This window comes from Leucoraja erinacea, chromosome 1, assembly GCF_028641065.1.
Source record: "Leucoraja erinacea ecotype New England chromosome 1, Leri_hhj_1, whole genome shotgun sequence".
Taxonomy (NCBI): Eukaryota; Metazoa; Chordata; class Chondrichthyes; order Rajiformes; family Rajidae; genus Leucoraja; species Leucoraja erinaceus.
Window position 1 is genome coordinate 72,571,170 of NC_073377.1, and position 12,686 is coordinate 72,583,855.

At 42.5% G+C, this 12,686-nt stretch overlaps 1 protein-coding gene across 4 annotated transcripts in view; it reads right to left on the bottom strand.

Moving 5' to 3' along the window:
* The window catches only part of LOC129698192 (putative methyltransferase NSUN7), a 98,207-nt gene extending 86,189 nt beyond the window's left edge, over positions 1-12,018 (bottom strand). For 2 of the 4 annotated variants that reach the window (XM_055637171.1, XM_055637149.1), the window contains exons 1-2: positions 11,854-12,018; positions 5,191-5,382 (exon numbers count right to left, since the gene is read on the bottom strand). The gene's annotated coding sequence lies outside the window, so the exon portion shown is untranslated. Of the gene's footprint in view, positions 1-4,973; positions 5,033-5,190; positions 5,383-11,853 lie in introns of all 4 variants that reach the window. The other 2 variants (XM_055637157.1, XM_055637164.1) reach the window with 2 other exon arrangements.
* Between the last annotated feature and the right edge of the window lie 668 nt (positions 12,019-12,686).

The window sequence follows — 12,686 nt, forward strand, 5'->3', positions numbered from 1 at the left end:
GGATAGGACAGGTTTGGAGGGATATGGGCCAAGCACAGGCAGGTGGGACTAGTGTAGTTGGAACATTGTTGGCCGGTGTGCACAAGTTATGCCAAAGGGCCCGTTTCCACACTGTCACTGACTAAATATATGCTTTCAACCTCCCAAAATGCAGCACATAGAAAATAGGTGCAGGAGTAGGCCATTCGGCCCTTCGAGCCTGCACCACCATTCAATATCATCATGGCTGATCATCCAACTCAGTATCCTGTACCTGCCTTCTCTCCATACCCCCTGATCCCTTTAGCCACAAGGGCCACATCTAACTCCCTCTTAAATATAGCTATAGCTCTTAACTCCCTCTTAAATATAGCACCTATCACTTTGAGTCACAGAGCAAAGAAACAGGCTATTTGGCACAACATGCTATGACCAAGATGTGCTATCTAGGCTAGTCCCACACTACCCATATCCCTCTGAACCTTTCCTATCCATAGTCCAACTGACTTTTAAATACTGTTATTACATCTGCCTCACCTCCTTCCTCTGGCAGTGCATTCCATATACCCACCAATGTATGAACAAGTGACCCTCAGGTTTTTATTAAATCTTTCCCCTCATCTTAAACCTACATCCGTTGGTTTTTGATTCTCCAGTCTGGGTGAAATACTGTGCATTTACAATGTCTATTCCCCTCATTATTTTATAAATCTCTATGATTACCCCTCGACCCCCTGTGCTCCAAGCAATATAGTCCTAACCTGCTCAAAATCTCCCTATAGCTCAGGCTCTCAACTTCTAGCAACGTTATAATTTTGTCTGAACTATTTCCAACTTAACACTATTCTTCCTATAGCAGAGTAAGGTCATAAGTGATAGGAGTAGAATTAGGCCATTTGGCCCATCAAGTCTACTCTGCCATTCAGTCATGGCTGATCTATCTCACCCTCCTAACCCCATTCTCCTGCCTTCTCCTCATAACCTCTGTCACCTGTACTAATCAAAAATCTATCCATCCACTGACTTGGCCTCCACGGCCTTCTGTGGCAAAGAGTTCCACAGATCCACCACCCTCTGACTAAAGATATTTCTTCTCTTTTCCTTCCTAAAAGAACATCCTTTCATTCTAAGGCCATGACCTCTAGTCCAAGACTCTCCCGCTAGTGGAAACAACCTCTCCACATCCACTCTATCCAAGCCTTTCAGTCTTCTGTATGTTTCAATGAGGACCCCCTCATTCTTCTAAACTCCACCGAGTACAGGCCCAGTGCCGACAAATGCTGATCATAGGTTAACCTACTCACTCCTGGAATCATCTCCTCTGGACCCTAACTAAAACTGAACACAATACTTCAAATACTACTCACCAACACGTTGTACAACCGTAACATAACATCCCAACTTCGATACCCATGAAGGTCAATGTACCCTAAAGACTTCTTGACCACTCGATCTACCTGTGACATCACTTTCAGGGAACGGTGTAACTGCATTCCTAGATCGCTCTGTTGAAGAACACTACCCAGGTCCCTGCCAGTCACTGTAACGGTCCTGCCCTGGTTTTAAATTCCCAAAATGCAAAACCTGACACTTATTTGAATTAAACTCCACTAAACATTTCCCAGCTCACTATCCCAACTAATTAAGATCCTGCTGTCAATTTTGATAACCACCTTTACTATCCGCAATACCATCCACTTTAATGTCACCTACAAACTTCAGATAGTTCTTGCTTTCTCCCTCCATCCCCTTCCCAGTTCTCCCAATAGTCTTACTGTCTCCGCCTACCATCCCCTGCCCTGACATCAGTCTGAAGAAGGGTCTGAAGAGAGAGCTCTTAAAGATATCGGAGTCAGAGGATATGGGGAGAAGGCAGGAACAGGGTACTGATTATGGATGATCAGCCATGATCACATTGAATGGTGGTGCTGGCTCGAAGGGCCAAATGGCCTACTCCTGCACCTATTGTCCCGAAACGTCGCCCATTCCTTCTGTCCAGAGATGCTGCCTCACCTGCTCAGTTAAAGCCCTGTCCCACAGTACGAGTTCATTCCAAGAGTTCTCCCGAATTTGCCCTGATTCGAACTCAGAGATTTACGGTAATGGCCACTCGTCGGTACTCGGGGCTCTCGTGGACATTTTTCAACATTTTGAAAAATCCTCACGAGTCTTCCCATGCTTACCCGCCATTAGCGAGTCTTCCCGAGTACCTGCCGTTAGCGTTACGAGCCACTAAGAGACGTCCCCGAGCTCCGACGTACCCGCTACGTTCATTCTCTGTGCTTGCCCAGAGTTAGATTTTTTTTTTAAACTCGGGAGAGCTCTTGGAATGAACTCGTACCGTGGGACAGGGCTATTACTTCAGCATTTTGTGTCTACCTACTAATCATGCCATCTACATTCTCATCCAAATTGCTGCTATAAACCACAAACAACAACAGCCCAGCACCGGTCACTGAGGCACACCACTAGTCACCAGTCTCCAGTCCAAAAGGTAATCCTTCCACCATCACGCTCTGCTTCCTTTCACAAATTCATTTCTCACTCCAGTCAGTTGGCTCTCCCTAGATCGCATGCATTCTAACCTTCCAGTGAGGATATATTATACAATAAAATTGCTCAAATGATAGGTTCTTAAGGAACTTATGTTAAGTTGCAAGAGTCTCGTCAGCAACGGCCTCTGCAGCCTGTCTGCGTTTTTATTATTTTTTGTCTATTTTTTATGTAGTTTTTGTTATTTTTTGTTGGGGTATGTGTGTGGGGGGGGGGAGTAACTTTTAAATCTCTCCCTGCACGGGAGACCCGACCTTTTCGTTGTCGGGTCTCCGTTGTCGTTGGGGCTGCAACGTGGAGCGGCCTCCAACAGGAAGACCGGGGGCTCCAGTGCCGACTACTCACCGTCGCGGAGCTGGCCGAGTCCAGAGCGGGTGGAGCTGTGGTGGAGCACTGCTGCGGCCCGACCTCCGGATATTCGGAGGCTGCAACGGCGGGGCTGGCGGACAGCGGCACCGGGGGCCCGCGGGTCCCTGGAGGGAGATCGCTTTTCAGGGCTCCCGCAACGGCGACTTCTCCCGCCCAAGTTGCGGGGTTGAAGAGCTCCTGGAGCGGGGCCTTACACAACCGCCCTGCGCGGCTTGGAATGGCCGCGGGACTCTGCGAGCGCACGCCGGGGGCTCTAACAACTAGACCCGGTGTGCGACCTTGCATCACCCGGCGTGGCTTTAATGGCCGCGGGACAATCGCCATCGCCAGCCGGGGGCTTTGACTTTGACTCTGACATCGGGGGGGGGGGGGGGGGGGGGGGGCAGGGGTGCAGAGGAGAGATAAGTTTTTTTGGCCTTCCATCACAGCAATGTGATGGATGTTTATGTGAATTATGTTGTGTCTTGGGTCTATTTGTTTGTAATGTATGGCTGCAGAAATGTCATTTCGTTTGGACCTCAAGGGGTCCAAATGACAAATAAATTGAATCTTGAATCTTGAAGAGAAGGGCTTGGAGTTGGGGCTTTCAGAAATTCATGTCTCCACAAAGAAATAACGAACAAAGAACACTCACAGGAGAACAGGTGGCTTATCATAACATGGAAATGTTGATCTGAATAGGCATATCTTTATTTATTGCTTTGAAGCAATAATCATGCTGTCAGAGGTTGTATTTGGTTTAGGTTGGTGTTTACATGGGCACCATTCTTCTTCTTTTGTGACACGTCTTCCGAGCTCGGCTGTGTCATGAAGGGGATTTATGGTAGTGGGTTGTAGGCACCAATGGTAGATACTAGTCTGTGAGATGGTTTGTGCTGTTTAAATGTATTTATGTTGGGATAAGAGATAAGGCATAGGTGATGGTTGTGTGAGCTTTGCAAAAGGGTGTCTTATGTTTATAGAAGACTGAGAAAGTAACTCTGTTTTGATCTAAGCCAAACGATTGGGGTTTGCATATAGTAATCTTCAAATTGCTGTGTGGAATGCTATTGGTAAGAAGTTGTAAAGAGGCCTTACATTCTTTTTCTCCAGCGATAGAAGGGGGAGGTTGTAATACACAATGAAATTAGACCCAAGCTTGGGAAGAAGCAATCAAGCGTGACAAGTATATTTGTGTGCTTGGAGTTGGGAATTGTGTGATTAGAAATAACTTAAGTCTTTACCACTGTAAGAATGGGACAAAATCTTTGTAATCCATAAGTAACTGTATTTTAACTAAGTGGTTGTAAGGAAATTAATTGTGAAGTGTATTGTGTTTTAATTACGATTGTAAGTATTAGGCTTTGTTTAAATCTGAAGTTTTAGAAATAACTTACTTTCCAAAAGTGAAAATATGTTTTGTGTGTATGTGTTGTGTGATTGCTGTATTATGTGTATATTCTGAGAAGTGTTCTCTGAGAATTAGTTTTATATCTGTGGTTTTACTTTATTGAAATAAAATGATTTTGAGCAAAGAGGTTGAAGAAACCACAGAGGGGAAGAAGGTTGTAAAGGGGCCGGAAAAGGGAAAATCATGTGACTATACGTGTTGTCAATCAATGGAAAGGATTTAGTTGATTGGTTAATGCAAATAAGTTAAATGTATGGTAAACCATAATGATTGGTTAATAGTTTGCCACTCCTTTTGTACCATCATTGTCTTTTACCTAAATAATGTGTTACATTTATGCCAAAGTCAGTAGTTCTTTCAACCTGCTCCAGAGTTTCTAACTCTGTGTTGGAGGTTTAAAGAATTATCCAGCGCTGTCAGAATAAAGAATTGATTTTAGCAGCAATAGTTTGAATCAAGTTTTCTTGAATAGGACCGACAAAAATAACTCATTTTAACACCAGAGCAGTCTATCATGCAGAATCTTTTCAAATGTCTTGCTGAAGTCCATGTAGACAACGTCTACGGATTTGCCCTCATTAATCTTATTGGTTACTTTTTCAAAAAACTATCAGATTCGTAAGACACAATCTCTCATGTAAAACCACCCTTAATCAGCCCGACTATCCAAATGCATACATACCTTATCCAGTAACTTGCCTACCAATGTTAGGCTTAGTTCCCAGGCTTTTCCTTGCAGCCCTTAAATAGAGGCACAACATTAAATAGAGACACAACATTAGCCACCCTCCATTTTTCTGGCACGTCACCTATCTCCAAGGATGATTAATATATCTGAGCCATGGCTTCCTCAGATTATTTATAATTAAGGTATAGTTCGACTCATGTTGACCACTCACCTCAATCACGTAAATATTATTCACATAAGCATCTTGGAAGTACCAACAATTTTTTCACTGCAAAGACAGCAATTTTTCCACGGCTAAGGACACTTCAGACAACACCCGATTGTCTTTTCCCAACATCCATCCAGATCTATTTACGGCAGTGTCGAAGGATGACAATCATAAGAGGATGGATGACGTCTGAAACTGGAACAATAGCCAATTTTTCCAACATTCATTGCAACAAAAAACACTGAGCAATAGGCACAACATCTGAGATCATTTACATAGCACTGATCTTGGACCTGGTACCTTAGTTAGAAGTGGAATCAGCATAATCGTGCATGCACGCTCAAATTTCATTGTCAGAGTGATACAGTGTAGAAACAGGCCTTCAGCCAATCTTGCCCACGCTGGCCAACATGTCCCAGCTAAACTTGTCCCATGTGCCCGTGTATGGTCCATATCCCTCCAAACCTGTCCTTTTCATGTACCTGTATAACTGTTTCTTAAATGTTGGGATAGTCCCTGCCTCAATTACCTCCTCTGGCAGCTTGGTCCATATACCCACCACCCCTTTGTGTGAAAAGTTACCCCTCAGATTCCAATTAAATCTTTTTCCCTTCACCTTAATACCATGTCCTCTGATCCCAGCCTACTCAACCATGCACCTGCGCTCCAAGATCCCACTGCTCTACAACACTACCCATAACCCTACAATTCACTGTGTAGGTCCTGCCCACGTTAGACTTCCCAAAATGCAACACTTCACATTTCCCTGTATTACATTTCATCAACCATTCCTCAACCCACCTGGCCGATCAATCAAGATCCTGCTGCAGTTTTTCACAGCCATCTTCGCTATCTGCAAAATCAACCACTTTTGTATCATCTGCAAACTTGCTATTCTTGCCCTGTATGTTCTCATCCAAATCATTGATGTAGATGACAAACAGTAACAGGCCCAGCACTGGACCCCGAGGCACACTGCTAGTCACAGGCCACCAGTCCGCCTTCCACCATCACCCTCTACTTCCTTCCATGAAGCCAATTTTCTCAGATTCAGATTCAATTTTAATTGTCATTGTCAGTGTACAGTACAGAGACAACAAAATGCATTATATCCATTCAGCTATGCTCTCCTTGGATCCCATGTGATCTAACCTTCCAGAGCAGCCTACCATATTGAACCTTGTCGAACCTTTCATTCAAAAGACTGATCATATATTGCAGATTAACAGCTTAATATAGGATCATGTGGATGCATTGGGACAAAGATGATGTGAAGCAGGCAAACCTATACATTGTGCTTCACTCTTCCCAGAAAATTGAGCAAATGATCTGAAGGCACTACACTGGGTGACCTTTCCAACATTTGTTCCTCAAACAATTACAAAAACAGATTATGCATTTCCTGTTTGTGGCGTATTGCTGTAAAAATTTACTCTTGCATTTCTTACACCAAAGACTAAAGAATGTTTTAGTACTTCATCTTGTGAAAGGTTCCACATTAATGAAAACTATTTTTTTCCCCCTCCCAAAGGTGGTATTCAAAGATGTTCATCCAGAAAAATATTCTATCATCTCAATGCATATCTAAATGTGTTAATTTATACCAATGTTCAAGTTACATTACAAGTCACACACCTTTTGTCAAACCTATTAAAACTAAAAAATACATTTGCCTTAAACATCTTTCATTAAATCCTCTGCACCCTACCTCATTCTGTTTACATTTTCATTAGCATGCTACATTCAATTCATGCAAGCTATTGATTTTGTAAAATAGCTACATTAAAAGTAATTTCCCATGAAACACCACTTTGTCTATGATCTCACAATATATACACCTGAAATAATGTTTGCATTACATCACCAACCAATTACTTACAAGCACATTACTGTTTTTAGATATCAGGAAGTTAGATTAACAAGATTTAAGAAAGATTATAGCACTGAGCATGTCAGAGATAGCAAAGAAGAAGCGTATGGAGGAACTTAAAATGATAAAGATTTCAGGTACCCTCAGTAAGCATATGAAATACTTTGGGAGATTGTAGTTCAGAGGTCAGTAATGACAAGGGTGATTTTTTTCCAATAAAGCAATACAGTACAAGATATATTGTAGAAAGTGGAATATGAAATATGAACATTTAGAGATTGTAGGATTGGAAGGTGGCAATAGAACATTTTTATATGGTAGGTGTAATTTAATTCAGAGGGTGGTTGGCACCATGCAGATTGCAATCGTAGGTAGGGAAGGACAATGTTACGGAAGGACTAGAAGGTAAACTTTAGAGTATGTTAAAAAATTTGGGGTAGGCGTTACTGAACATTCAGATTAAGTTTTCGTAAATTGTCACAAACGATTTGGTCCATTATTCAGTTTAGTTTATTGCCACGTGTACCGAGGTACAGTGAAAAGCTTTTGTCGTGTGCTATTCAGTCAGCAGAAAGACAATACATGTTTACAACCGGGTCACTTATAGTGTACAGATACATAAGGGAATCGTGGAAAGAAAAGCCAGCAAAGTCCAATCAAGGTTAGTCCGAGAGTCACCAAAGAGGTAGATAGTAGTTCAGCACTGCTCTCTGGTTTGGTAGGATGATTCAGTTGCCTGATAATAGGTGAGAAGAAACATTCTAAGGCAGTGGTTGTGAATAGAGGGAAATGGAACAAAATAGGTGGCAAATTTGTGTTCCATCTACGAGTGGATATCAAACGGGCAGTCTGACAGCAAAAAAGTGAAGTGATCGATAGCACCTCCTTGATTTGCCTTACCATTCATAAACAAGGGTACCAAGTGAACACAAATACCACCGGTCACAAGTTCAAGTCACATGCCAATTTGATAATACAGCAAAATATTGTGGATACTGGAATTCCAAGAAAATGAAAATGCTCAAATTACTCAAAATGTTGAGCAACATCTGAGATGAAGTGAAATCATTTTAGATCAACGATCTTTCTTTCAGAGAGCTAGCTCTGTTTACCTATCCACAGATGCTGACCAATTTGCAGAATATTTTCAGCACTTTCTCTGTTTACAAGCTACCCCAACGTATGTTGTCACATCTCCATCATCTTTGAATCAAAATCCAGAAACTTCATCACTGATAGCACTGGATCAAGACATTTGAAATGGATATTAACTGGCCAGATCAATGGAAACCATTTGTATTGAATAAAAATGAAGGTAGAGTTGAGTTAGATCCCATTGGCATGTTTGTGCAACATAACCATCACCTGCAAATGATGCAATCTTCAGATAAGAGGAAAAGGTCATGGTGACAATTTAATGTGGTAAGATAAGCCTTCATTGGAGATCTTAAATGTACTATCAAAAAGTAAGCCACACAAAGAGAATCACTTAGGCAACAAATTTGAGTAAAATGGTGAAATTAATGTCAAAGGCCACATCATAGACAAGAATGTTTGTGACAAAGATCGATCATTTTTTGCCTCTGTACTCCACAATTTGAGATTTGTAATAGAAAAAAAATCACATGTGGTTAAAGTGCACAGTCAGATTTTATTAATAAAGGCTATTTGTATACATTTTGGTTTCAACATGTAGAAATTACAGCCGTGTTTATACATAGTCCCCCGTCCCCATTTCAGGGAACCATAATGTTTGGGACACATGGCTTCACAGGTGTTTGTTGTTGCTCAAGTGTGTTTAATTGCCTCCTCAATGCAGGCATAAGAGAGTTTTCAGCATCTAGTCTTTCTATCACCTTTGGAAACGTGTATTGCTGTTTAGCAACATGAGGATCAAAGTTGTGCAAATGAAAGTCAAAGAAGCCATTATGAGACTGAGAAACAAGAATAAAACTGTTAAGGGCCTGTCCCACTTGGGCAACCTAAGCTGTGAGTTTAGAAGAGTTTGCCCTGGACTCAAACTCGCAGCATGGTCAACACAAGGTCCTAGGAGGTCTATGAGGTGACTGGATCTCTCCTTCTTGCCCGAGGGAGGTTCCCGCCTACTCGCGGCCTCAGCTAGATCGCAGAAATTCTTTCAGGTTATTGACAAAAAAATTCCACGAGTAAAATTTGGTCGGCATGGATCTTTTTCACTCATAGTGCAGTGGAGTGGGGTCGCTATTTACTTACAGGCAGTCTAGGGCAGCCGTAGGCCATCTCCTTCGCTGACCGGCCATTTTGATTGGCTCATTGGAGTTTAACTACCTAGGAAGACGTACCGGTAGGTAAAATGCCCGCTAAATTTTTATACTTCTTAAAAGTGTCTCCACTCCCCCTCGGTACTCTAAGGCAGCCGTTTACCTTCCTCTTCATCGCACAGACAGCGTTCCTCCGCTTTCTGTGTGTGTGTGGTCGGTCGATGCAGCTCGCAGTTCGGTCGATGCAGCTCGCGGTTTCAACGTGGCCGGTCGATCCAGCTCGAGGATTTCCAAGAGAGTGCCCTCGAGCTTAAAGGTCACAGGCATTCTTCTGGACTCACGGATTAAGCCGCCCAAGTGGGACAGGCCCTGTAGAGACATTAGCCAAACCTTAGGCTAATGTTTGGACTGTTTGGAACATCATTAACTGTTTGGAACATCATTAAGAAGAAAGACAGCACTAGTGAGCTTACTAATCGCAAAGGGACTGGAAGGCCAAGGAAGACCTCCACAGCTGATGACAGAAGAATTCGCTATTATAAAGAAAAATCCACAAAGGCCTGTCCGACAGATCAGAAACACTCCTCAGGAGTCGATTTGTCAATGACCATTACCCACAGAAGACTTCAACAGAAATAGAGGCTACACTGCAAGATGCAAACCACTGGCTAGCCGCAAAAATAGGATGGCCAGGTTAGTTTGCCAATAAGTACTTAAAACAGCAACCACGGTTCTGGAAGAAGGTGTTGTGGACAGATGAGGCGAAAATTAACTTGTATCAGAGTTGATGGCAAGAGCAAAGTACGGAGGAGAGAAGGAACTTCCCAAGATCCAAAGCATACCACCTCATCTGTGAAACACGGTGGTGGGGTTGTTATGGTCTGGGCATGTATGGCTGCTGAAGGTACTGGCTCACTTATCTTCATTGATGATACAACTGCTGATGGTAGTAGCATGATGAATTCTGAAGTGTCTTGGCACATCTTATCTGCTCAAGTTCAAACAAATGCCTCAAAACTCATTGGCCAACAGTTCATTTGACAGCAAGACAATGACCCCAAACATACTGCTAAAGCAACAAAGGAGTTTTTCAAAGCTAAAAAATGGTCAATTATTGAGTGGCCAAGCCCCAATCACCCAATCTGAACCAAATTGAGCATGCCTCTTATACTTTGAAGAGAAAACTGAAGGGGACTAGTCCCCCAAACAAGCAGAAGCTAAAGATGGCTGCAACAGGCCTGGCAGAGTGTCATCAGAGAAGACACCCCCAGCAACTGGTGATGTCCATAAATTGCAGACTTAAAGCAGTCATTGCATGCAAAGGATATGCAACAAAATACTAAACATGACTACTTTCATTTACATGACATTGCTGTGTCCCAAACATTAAGGTGCTCTGAAATGGGGGGGGGGGGATAAGATAGAGCAGATAAGATATAAAAACACTGCTGTAATTTCTACATGGTGAAACCAAAATATATAAAAATGGTCTTTATTAAAATCTGAAAATGTGCACTTTAACCACATGTGATTTTTTCTATTACAAATCTCAAATTGTGGCGTACAGGGGCAAATAAATAAATGATTGGGGTTTGTCCCAAAAATTATGGAGGGCACTGTAACAAACATTTGATAATCTGACAAAAAGCAAGGCAATAGCGAGCAAAAAAACGGTTAACAAGGCTGAGAATTGTTATTTTGCTGACAGTGAGGCAGAAACAAAATTCAGCAAACATGCCACAAGAGAAAACTAAAATCCCAGCAAATAATAGTTCCCTGAAAGGTAATTATCCTGAAATATTTATCTTCCCACAGATTACGTTTCCTCCGAGCACTCCCAGCACTTAGTTTTTTTTCCCCTCAGACTTTAGCTCTGTATTTTGCACCTCTTATATTCCCTTGCTTGTATCCTCATCTCATAGATGTTAAGGTCCATTGGCCATATTATCCTTAACTGCCTTCATTAATCCATCAACTAGGTTACTTCATCGACAATTTATCTCCAAGGCAACCCTTTCAGAAAGATTGCCTTTGTCCTTTCCATCTTCCCCAACTTTCTCTACAAGTTAAAACTAACTTTGTCTCTTTGAGACATAAGGAACTGCAGATGCTGGAATCTTGGGCAAAACACAAAATGTTGGCAGAACTCGGCAGGTCAGGCAACATTTGGGAAGCGCATAGACAGGTTTGATAAAGGATCTCATCCCCGAAACGTCGTCTGTCGATTTTCTTTTACAGATACTGCCTAATGCCGCTGAGTTTGTCCAGCACTTGTGGAAAGAGAAATAAAAGTACTGGGAAAGAGACAAAATGAAGCGGTTATTTTCAACTTTTTTTCAGTCTTATTTTTATTACATTTTCATTGTTTGTACCTTAGTCAATTTGTAAGCTATCAGCACGCCGACCTTTCATATCGTTATTCTATTTTGCACTATAATTTTGTCGTTTTTAAATAGAATTGAAAGGTAAATACTACTCTCGCCCATTCCCCAGTCTGTTGTAGTAATAACACATGGACACCCCCGAAATACCTAATCAAGCAGCCGAAATCCTTACCGTGGTTTGGATTCCGCCGAGTGCCCGAAAGATTTCCGAACTGCGGTTGAATGAATTGGATGAGACAGAGCAATCAGTGCCCTTCACTGTGGTGCTGTACTGAGCTGAGCAGCGATGCTCCAGCCCCACACTTGCCGCTCCTCCCCTTCGGGGCGGCGCAATGACCTCAGCTCTCGGGGCGGCGTCATTCAAATATTGATCACTCTACTGCACTGATGGAAGAGGGAGAGTATAAACTACAATTATATATCGTGGTAATGACATTGTCTAATGTTATCTTCTAGTTAAAAGGCACATTAGTAATTATTAATATGCTTGCTTAATTTCCTTGTGTGCATTGTTCTATGTGGCAGCAAGCGAGACAAGTTTTGCAGAGGTCTAACAAGCGGCCCTGAGCTTGTGTATGTGGCAGCGTCGGTGAGTGGCTGCCATGGTAACGCGGCCTGCGGGTGGGTCTGTGGTCTCAGGCCAGCACCAAAGGCCAGCGCTGGTGAGCAAAGATCTTATAGCTCTAGGATCTTTGCTGGTGAGCAAGTGTGTCCCTATGTTAGCGGGCGCGTCTATTTATTTTAGGTGTAGACATTTGGCCTCAGTGAGGAGGGTAAATGTGTAATCATTCCAATGAAAGTGGCTTTACTCCGTTTAACGAGGAGCTGCATTACTTCGGCAGTCGCGTCTTCCTGGCTGCAGTCATAACTGCAAGTTTTGCTTTGGTTTTATATTTAATAATCACCGTTGGTCCGAAACTGAGATTAATTTAAATGAGAATCCTATAAACCCTTTTGGATTTCGTGGCGTTTGCAACTTAACAAACAAGTTCTCGGGGCTCTCCT